Genomic DNA, 9,956 nt, shown 5'->3' with positions numbered 1-9,956 from the left:
TATAGTGGAAGATTACAGAAAGAGAGATTATTGTAATGATGGGAGGAGGAGATTCCTGAGATTTGGCATGTCATCCAGTCTGGAGCATTTCACAGTCACCGGGAGATAGTCAGCATTGAAGTAGGTTTTAAATTTGCAGAGGGATTGTAGGGAGGGGGTGAGGTTACAGAGATAGGAACTGTTCTCAGAGTTAGAAGCATTCAAGGCACTAGCTCCGATGAGTTTTACTGAAGGGTCTGTTTCCTTGCTGTATGACTCTATGGTGTGACAATAGAAAATGTTGGAGTGTAAAGGAGAACATAAAGATCCCAGGCTTCAATAGCACCTTCTCGTGGTCGGCCTGCTTTCCCCTCCATTGTCCTGATGCTCACTATGACAGCATAGGGCTGGATTGATAACTGTGACACTCCCGATGCTGTCTCAGACAGGCTCAGTGCAGCGGAGCTGAAAGTAATCCTCTCACAAAGGGTGGGGATTGAGCCTGGGAGCTTCATGCTCTGTGTTCACCCATCAGCACTGTATCTACGTCATGTCTTGAGGGCTGATGTTTTGAGCTATTTAAATGCTCTCTGCTCTGTTCCCTGTGAATGATCTTATCGCACTGCAGGATTTATTGAGGACTCCAGATCACCCTTACCTTTGTCTCTCTGGCCGACCAACCAGCTTCAATGTGGTGATTGATGAGACACCCAGCCGTTGGGAAGTCTATTGAGTCAGGAACTTCCTGAGTACCTAGAGAAGATGGAGAAATAAAGAGAATGGGAAATTAGACTGATGCAGTGAGGGTTACACAGGGAGAATGGTACCCAGTGCCACAGAGATCTGGAAAATCCCAGTATCCATCCCTGGCCTGTGCTGCTGCGTCTCTCTGGAATGGGGAATTCTGTTGGCTCAGGATCTGGAGTAGCTGCAAGAGTGAGAGACATTGACAGAGGCAGCAATTAGACCCACACAGTGAGGGATACCAAATGGAGAGATACTGAGTGATATCACCAGAGTGAAAGAATGATTTCAGGATCAAGCAATGGTCATGATGAAAGGTTTTTGGTTCATAGTGCAGTAGGATCAGTATTCTTACTGTTAGTCTTACTTCTGTGGTAGGCAAAGTAATGGAAAGGGTACTGAGGGATAGGATTTACGAGTATCTGGAACGGCACTGCTTGATTAGGGACAGCCAGCACCGATTTGTGAAGGGTAGGTCTTGCCTTACAAGTCTTATTGAATTCTTCGAGGAGGTGACCAAGCATGTGGATGAGGGTAGAGCAGTGGATGTAGTGTACATGGATTTTAGTAAGGCATTTGATAAGGTTCCCCATGGTAGGCTTATGCGGAAAGTCAGGAGGCATGGGATAGAGGGAAATTTGGCCAATTGGATAGAAAACTGGCTAACCGGTCGAAGTCAGAGAGTGGTATTAGATGGTAAATATTCAGCATGGAGTCCAGTTACAAGTGGAGTTCCGCAGGGATCAGTTCTGGGTCCTCTGCTGTTTGTAATTTTTATTAATGACTTAGATGAGGGAGTCGAAGGGTGGGTCAGTAAATTTGCAGATGATACAAAGATAGGTGGAGTTGTGGACAGTGAGGAGGGCTGTTGTCGGCTGCAGAGGGACTTAGATATGATGCAGAGCTGGGCTGAGGAGTGGCAGATGGAGTTCAACCCTGCCAAGTGTGAAGTTGTCCATTTTGGAAGAACAAATAAGAATGCGGAATACAGGGTTAATGGTAGGGTTCTTGGTCAGGTGGAGGAACAGAGGGATCTTGGGGTCTATGTACATAGATCTTTGAAGGTTGCCACTCAGGTGGATAGAGTTTGTAAGAAGGCCTATGGAGTATTATCGTTCATTAGCAGAGGGATTGAATTCAAGAGTCATGAGGTGATGTTGCAGCTGTACAGGACTTTGGTTAGGCCACATTTGGAGTACTGTGTGCAGTTCTGGTCGCCTCACTTTAGGAAAGATGTGGAAGCTTTGGAGAGGGTGCAGAGAAGATTTACCAGGATGTTGCCTGGAATGGAGAGTAGGTCGTACGAGGATAGGTTGAGAGTTCTCGGCCTTTTCTCGTTGGAACGGCGAAGGATGAGGGGTGACTTGATAGAGGTTTATAAGATGATCAGAGGAATAGATAGAGTAGACAGTCAGAAACTTTTTCCCCGGGTACAACAGAGTGTTACAAGGGGACATAAATTTAAGGTGAAGGGTGGAAGGTATAGGGGAGATGTCAGGGGTGGGTTCTTCACCCAGAGAGTGGTGGGGGCATGGAATGCGCTGCCCGTGGGAGTGGTAGAGTCAGATTCATTGGCGACCTTTAAGCGGCATTTGGATAGGTACATGGATGGGTGCTTAATCTAGGATAGAAGTTCGGCACAACATCGTGGGCCGAAGGGCCTGTTCTGTGCTGTATTGTTCTATGTTCTATGTTCTATGTTCAGTGACGGTTGAGCTACGAGTGGGAGAGATGATGGCCTCGTGTTATTCTCACTAGACTGTTCATCCAGAATTTAATACCGGTGTCAGCTATAACAATCTAACTGCTTAATATCCTTTAACGAAGGACGTCAGCTGTTATTGACAGCAGGTCTGACCGACATGTGACTCCAGACACAGAGCAAGGAGGTTGACTCTCAACTGCCCCCTGAAATGATCCAGCAAGTCACCCAGCTCAAGGGCAGCTCGGGGTGGGAAATACACGCTGGCCAGCCATAGAGAGTAACATCCCCCATGTGAATTTTAAAAAAAACAACGCTGCTGGGAGCAATGTCCTGGCTAATCATGTCGGTAGGTTTATGGACAGGGCTTTAAACTGAGATGAAGGGTGCAGGGACATGGTTCAAGTGGAAGGAACTTTCCAAATCCAAATAGAAAAGGGGTGAAGCATCGCAACAGCATGGAATGTAGCTGAAGCCAACCAGAAAGGAACAGGATAGGGCAGAGTTTAACTAAAACTGTACATCAGTGAATTAGGCTGTGTCAGGAAATTCTGGGAAAAAGTCAATAACAATGTTCTTTCTTTGGAATGGACAAATTATCTTCAATAAGGTGGATGGACTTGTGACACACAGATAAATAAGATTTGGTCACCAAAATATTTGGAGAAACAAAATTTGGAACCTAAATATTCAATTCCACACATCCTTGAGGGGTCTCAGGCAGAATGGGAGTGCAGGATGGGTAACCCTGACAGTAATGGGTAACAAAGGGATTACAGAGAAAGCATTTGGTCTTAGATTATGCAGCTAAATCGGCCTGAATGCAAATTCCGGGCAACACGTGTCAAAAACACAAGCAGGAGAATGTTTTTTTAGGATGCCTAGCAGCATTTCATTACTCAACACTGTTACAAGTTCGAATGAATTCCTGTGTAATGCAAAGGCACTGTGATAATTTTGGGAAACTTCAATCTTTGGAATGTTTTTGTCAGTGTTTCTTTGAATAACATATTGTGCAAATGGCCAGGGAGGTGACGATCTCAGATCGACCGTTGGGTGATGACGCTGAGTGAAGGAGTATTATTACAATGAGATATACTCTGGGAAATTGTAGTGTAGTGGAAGTCAGCAAAATAATGGATTTTTAAAGTGACCATAAAGCACACCCTACAACCACAACCAAAACCATTTATGTGTGTTTGAGAGGGGAACTGACCAAGGTAAACAGGGGAAACAGTGAAATGTATGGCTGTATATGGACAGTGGAAAACATTTACAGTCATAGAGATGTACAGCACAGAAACAGAGCTTTTGGTCCAATTCATCCACGCCACCCACATATCCTAACATAATCTCGTCTTATTTGCCAGCACTTGGCCCAAATCTCTCTCAATTCTTCCTCTTCGCCCACCCATCCAGATGCCTTCCAAATGCAGTAATTGCACCAACCTCCACCACTTCCTCTAGCAGTTCATTCCATACACACATCACCCTCTGCCTGTAAAAGTTGTCCCTTCGGTTCTTTTCATATTTTTCCCTTCTCACCATGAACAGGTTGCCCGGTTCTGGACTCCACTATCTCAGGGAAAAGACCGTGGCTGTTAAACCTATCCATACCTCTCTTATAAACCTCCATATGGTCTCCCCTCAGGCTCAAATATCTCCAAACATTTTAACCTCTCCCTGTAGCTCAAATCCTCCAATCCTGGCAACATCGCTGTAAATCTTTTCTGAAACCTTTCAAGTTACACAACATCCTTCCGATCAGGAGGAGACAGGAACTGCATGCAATATTCCACAAGTGGCTCATCCAATGTCCAGTACAGCCAGAACATGACCTCCCAACTCCTCTACTTAATGCTCTGATCAGTAAACGCAACCATACCAAACACCTTCTTCATTATCCTATCGACCTGCGAATCCACTTACAAGGAGCTATGAACCTGCATTCCAAAGTTTCTTAGTTGAGCAACACTCACCAGGAACATACCATTAAGTACATAAATCCTGCTGAGATTTCCTTTCCCAAAATGCCGCACCTCACATTTATCTAAATTAAACTCCATCTGCCACACCTCAGCCCATTGGCCCATTTGATCCGGATTCCGTTGTAATCTGAGGTAACATTCTTCGCTATCCACAACACCTCCAAATTTGATGTCATCTGCAAACTTACACTTTCCACCTCCTATATTCACATCCAGATCATTTATATAAATGACAAAAAAATTGTGGATCCAGCACCGATCCTTGTGGCACTCCACTAGTCACAGGCCTCCAGTCTGAAAAACAACCATCCACCACCACCCTCTGTTTTCTACATTTGAGCCAGTTCTGTATCCAAATGGATGGTTTTCCCTGTATTCCATGAAATTTAACCTTGCTCACCAATCTCCCATGTGGAAACTTTTCAAACACCTTATTGAACTTATATCGCTCACATCGATAGCTCTGACCTCATCAATCCTTTCTGTTACTTCTTCAAACACCGCAATCAATTTCTTGGGACATGATTTCCCACCCACAAAGCAATGCTGACTATCCCAAATTAGAAACTCCCTTTTCAAATACATGCAAATTCTGTCCCTCATGATTCCCTCCTTCAACGTGCCCTCCACTGACATCAGGCGAACCGGTCTGCAGTTCTTTGGCTTTTCCTTACCATCTTGCTTAAACAGTGACACCACGTTAGCCAACCTCCAGTTTTCTGGCACCTCATCTGTGACTATCAATTATACTAATATTTCAGCACGGGGCACAGCAATCACTTCTCTCGCTTCTGACAGAGGCCTAAGGTACACCTGATCAGGTCCTGGTAAGGCCCCAGGGAGTTTTGCTGAACCAAGAACCTTGGAATGCAGGTTCATAGCTCCTTGAAAGTGGAGCCACAGGTAGATAGGATAGTGAAGAATGCGTTTGGTATGCTTTCCTTTATTGGTCAGAGTACTGAGTGCAGGAGATGGAAGGTCATGTTGCGGCTGTACTGGACATTGGTTAGGGAACTTTTGGAATATTGTATTTAATTCTGGTCTCCGAAACTTGAAAGAGTTCAGAAAAGATTTACAAGGATGTTGCCAGGGTTGGAGGTTTTGAGCTATAGGGAGAGACTGGAAAGGCTGGGGCTGTTTTCTCTGGAGAGTCGGAGGCTGAGGGGTGGCCTTATATAGGTTTACAAAATTGTGAGGGGCATGGACAGGTTAGACAAAGTCTTTTCCCTGGGGTGGGGGAATCAAGAACGAGAGAGCGTAGGTTTAGGTTGAGAGGGGAAAGATATAAAAGAGACCTAAGGGGCAACGTTTTCACACAGAGCGTGGTACGTGTATGGAATGAACTGCCAGAGGAAGTAGTGGAGGTTGGTACAAGTGCAACAGTTAAGAGGCATTTGGATGCATATATGGATAGGAAGGGTTTGGATGAATATGGGCCAGGGTGCTGGCAGGTGGGACTAGATTCGGTTGGAATATCTGGTCGGCATAGACGGGTTGGACTAAATGATCTTTTTCCATGCTGTACATCTCTATGATTCTAAGATTGATAAGGTCCTGCGGATTTATTCACCCTTCTGCGTTTCAAGACATCCAGCACCTCGTCCTCTGTAATATGGACATTTTGCAAGTTGACATCATCTATCTCCCTACCCATAGAACATAGAACATTATAGCGCAGTACAGGCCCATCGGCCCTGTCATACTAATCTGAAGCCCATCCCACCTGCACTATTCCATGTACGTCCATATGCCTGTCCAATGACGACTTAAATGCACATAAACTTGGTGAAACTACAATCTTTGCAGGGAATGCATTCCATACACTTACTACTCTGAGTAAAGAAACTACCTCTGACATCTGTCTTTTACCTATCTCTCCTCACTTTAAAGTTGTGTCCCCTTGTGTTTGCCGTTCCCATACTTGGAACAAGGCTTTCCCTGTCCACCCTATCTAACCTTCTGATTATCTGGTATGTGTCTATTGAGTCACCTCTCAACCTTCTTCTGTCTAATGAGAACAGTGTCAAGGCCCTCAGATTTTCCTCGTAAGACATTACTTCTATTCCAGGCAACATCCTATTAAATCTCCTCTGCACACTTTCCAAAGCTTCCACATCTTTCTTATAGTGCGGTGACCAGAACTGTACAAAAAACTCCAAGTGTGGCCATACCAGAGCTTTGTACAGCTGTAGCATAACCTCCTGGTTCCAGAACTTAATCCCTCTAAAGGCCAAAACACTGTATGCCTTCTTAACAACCCTGTCAATCTGGGTGGCAACTTTCAGGGATCTGTGTACATGGACACCGAGATCTTTCTGCTCAGCTGCACTACCAAGAATCTTACCATGAGTTCAGTACTTTGAATTCCGATTACTCCGTCCAAAGTGTATCACCTCACACTTGTCCACATTAAACTCCATTTGCCAACTCTCAGCCCAGATCTGCATCCTATCTATGTCTCTCTGCAACCTACTACATCCTTCATCACTATCCACAACTCCACCGACCTTATTGTCATCCGCAAACTTACTAACCCTCCCTTCTAAACCCTCATCCAGGTCATTTATAAAAATGATGAAGAGCAGTGGACCCAACACCGACCCTTGCGCTACGCCGCTAGTAACTGGACACCAAGATGAACATGCCCCATCAACTACAACCCTCTGTTTTCTTTCAGCTAACCAATAACTGCTATGTGTCCCACAATCCCATGTCTCCACATTTTGTATAATAGTCTACTGGGGGAACCTTATCGAACGCCTTGCTGAAATCCATTTCCACCACATCAACTGTTTCACTCTCATCTACCTGTTTGGTCACTTTGTCAAAAAAGTCAATAAGATTCGTTAGTCACGACCGACCCTTCACTGTCCCTGATCAGATTATTCTTCTCTAGATGGTTATAAATCCTATCTCTTATCACCTCTGCCAACACTTTACCAACAACTGAAGTGAGGCTCACTGGTCTGTAATTACCAGGGTTGTCTCTACTACCCTTTTTGAACAAGGGAACCACATTTGCTATCCTCCAGTCCTCAAGCACTATTCCTGTAGATAATGATGATTTGAAGATCAATGCCAAAGGCTCGGCAATCTCTTCCATTGCTTCCCAGATGATCCTAGGATAGATCCCATCCGGCTCAGGGAACTTGTCTATTTTCACACTCTGCAGTATTTCTAATACCTCTTCCTGTGAACCTCAATCTCTTCCAGTCTAGATACAAGTATCTCTGTATCTTCCTCGCCAACATTTTAATTTTCTGGAGTGAACAATGTCGAAAAATATTTATTTAGTGTTTCCCCTAGCTCCTCTGACTCCACACACAACTTTCCACTATTATCCTTGATTGGCCCTAATTTAACTCTCGTCATTCTTTTATTCCTGACATACCTGTGGAAAGCCTTAGGGTTAACCCTGATCCTATCCACCAACAACTTCTCATATCTCCTCCTGGCTCATCTGAGCTCTCTTTTTAGGTCTTTCCTGATTTCCTTGGAACCCTCAAGAGCCCTGAGTTTTCACATTTTGTCCAAATATAAGCCTTCTTTTTAGTCTTGACCAGGGATTCCACTTCCTTAGTAAACCACGGCTCACGCGTTCTATATCTTCCTCCCTGCCTGACAGGTACATACTTATCTAGGACACACAGGAGCTTTTCCTTGAATAAGCTACACATTTTTAATGTGCTCATCCCCTGCAGTTTCCTTCCCCATTCTACGCTTCCGAAATCTTTCGTAATTGCATCGTAATTTCCCTTCCCCCAGCTGTAACTCATTCTTGGTGGAGTACACCTATCCTTTTCATCACAAAAGTAAACCTGACAGAATTGTGATCGCTATCTCCATTGTGCTCATCTACTTCCAAATCAAACACCTGACCAGGATCGTTACCCAGTACTAAATCTAAAGTGGCTTTGCTCCTTGTAGGCCTGTCTACATACTGTGTCAGGAAGCCCTCCTGCACACACTGGACAAAAACTGACACATCTATCGTACTCGTACTATCGTGATCCCAGTCAATATTTGGATAGATGTAGTCCCCCATGACAACTACACTGCCTCTCTTACTCCTATCGAGAATCGTCTTTGCTATCCTTTCCTCTACAGCTCTGGGACTATTCGGAGGCCTATAGAAAACTCCCAGCATGGTGACTTCTCCTTTCCTGTGTCTACCCTCAGCCCATACTACCTCAATTAACGAGTCCACAAACATCCGTTCTACAACTGCAATATTGTCCCTGATCAACAATGCCACATCTCCCCCATCTTTTACCATCTTCTCTGTTCTTACTGAAAGATCTGAATCCCGGAACCTGCAACAGCCATCCTGTCCCTGCTCTATACATTTCTTTGTAATGGCCACAACATCGAAGTCCCTGGTACCAACCCATGCTAACAGTTCACCCACTTTATTTCGGATGCTCCTCACGTTGAAGAACATACACTTCAATCCAAGTTTTCGCTTGCCAGTGTCAGATACTTGATTTTGGAACTCCCGACTCTCATCCTCTTCTGTACCTATCCGACAATTTTGGTTCCCATCCCCCTGCTGCATGAGTTTAAATCCACCTTAATAGCTTTAGCGAATCCCCCCCAACACACCCCCCCCCCCGCCCCAGATGTTGGTACCCCTCTGGTTTAGATGATGACCATTCTGCTTGGATAGGTCCCATCCCAGAAATAGCTCCAATTATCCAAAAACCCGAAACCCTGCCTCCTGCAACATCCCTGCAGCCACATTATATATCCAGAAGAACAGTGAGCGATCGTTGCAGGTACGTTTCTCCAGACGAAATTTGTCAACGTGACAAGCTGCAGCTGAGCTGGTGGCGTTGCAACTGAAATTGCATGCGTCCGGACATTGTGCTTCGGCATTTTTTTGTTGAAAAGCTTTGCAACGAAAGGAAATACTTCAGACTATCGTGCGATCGATGAGAAGCAGAAAATGCAGAGCAGCCTTGGTTGTGAGCACCGGCAATATAGGCATTTGCTTTCGCAGGGCACCATGCGTTGGTCGGTTAGCTCAGCTGGTCAGAGCGTGGTGTTAATAACGCCAAGGTCGTGGGTTCGATCCCCACACTGACCACGTGCCGTGCTTGTGTGGTTGTTGTGTTTCCCAACAACATGCTCCCTGAAGCCGGAAGCGCCATCTATTCAATAAAACATTTGACAGGGTGAGATGCACGACTTGATCGCCCTACCCGTGTTGTCTGCAGCAACACAACCAGTCTCAATTGTTTTCACCAACAAATGCAAAACATGAAATATGTGCAGTATTCGGCAGACCTGGCACAGTCTCGGAGGAGAACCAGAGTTCAGCCTTCTCTTCAAATCAAAGATTCGTTCATGTTATATTCCTGTATCTCTGTTAATACTTGTCACACGACCTCCAGAGGGAATTCGTTCGCTTGCTCACCTCTCATGCATCGACACTGGAGTTATCATATCACCAGCAATATCATAGAGCCATTAATAAAAGCAAATTACTGCGGATGCTGGAATCTGAAACCAAAAGAGAAAATGCTGGAAAATCTCAGCAGGTC

At 45.0% G+C, this 9,956-nt stretch overlaps 1 non-coding gene across 1 annotated transcript; it reads left to right on the top strand.

Moving 5' to 3' along the window:
• The first annotated feature begins 9,425 nt into the window (after nt 1–9,425).
• On the top strand, nt 9,426–9,499 carry trnai-aau (transfer RNA isoleucine (anticodon AAU)). Its single transcript has one exon. It is a non-coding gene; the product is annotated as a tRNA-Ile (tRNA).
• Nucleotides 9,500–9,956: the final 457 nt, after the last annotated feature.

This window comes from Chiloscyllium punctatum, chromosome 41, assembly GCF_047496795.1.
Source record: "Chiloscyllium punctatum isolate Juve2018m chromosome 41, sChiPun1.3, whole genome shotgun sequence".
Taxonomy (NCBI): Eukaryota; Metazoa; Chordata; class Chondrichthyes; order Orectolobiformes; family Hemiscylliidae; genus Chiloscyllium; species Chiloscyllium punctatum.
The sequence above is the reverse complement of the archived record's forward strand: the minus strand, read 5'-3'. Positions and strand labels throughout refer to the sequence as shown.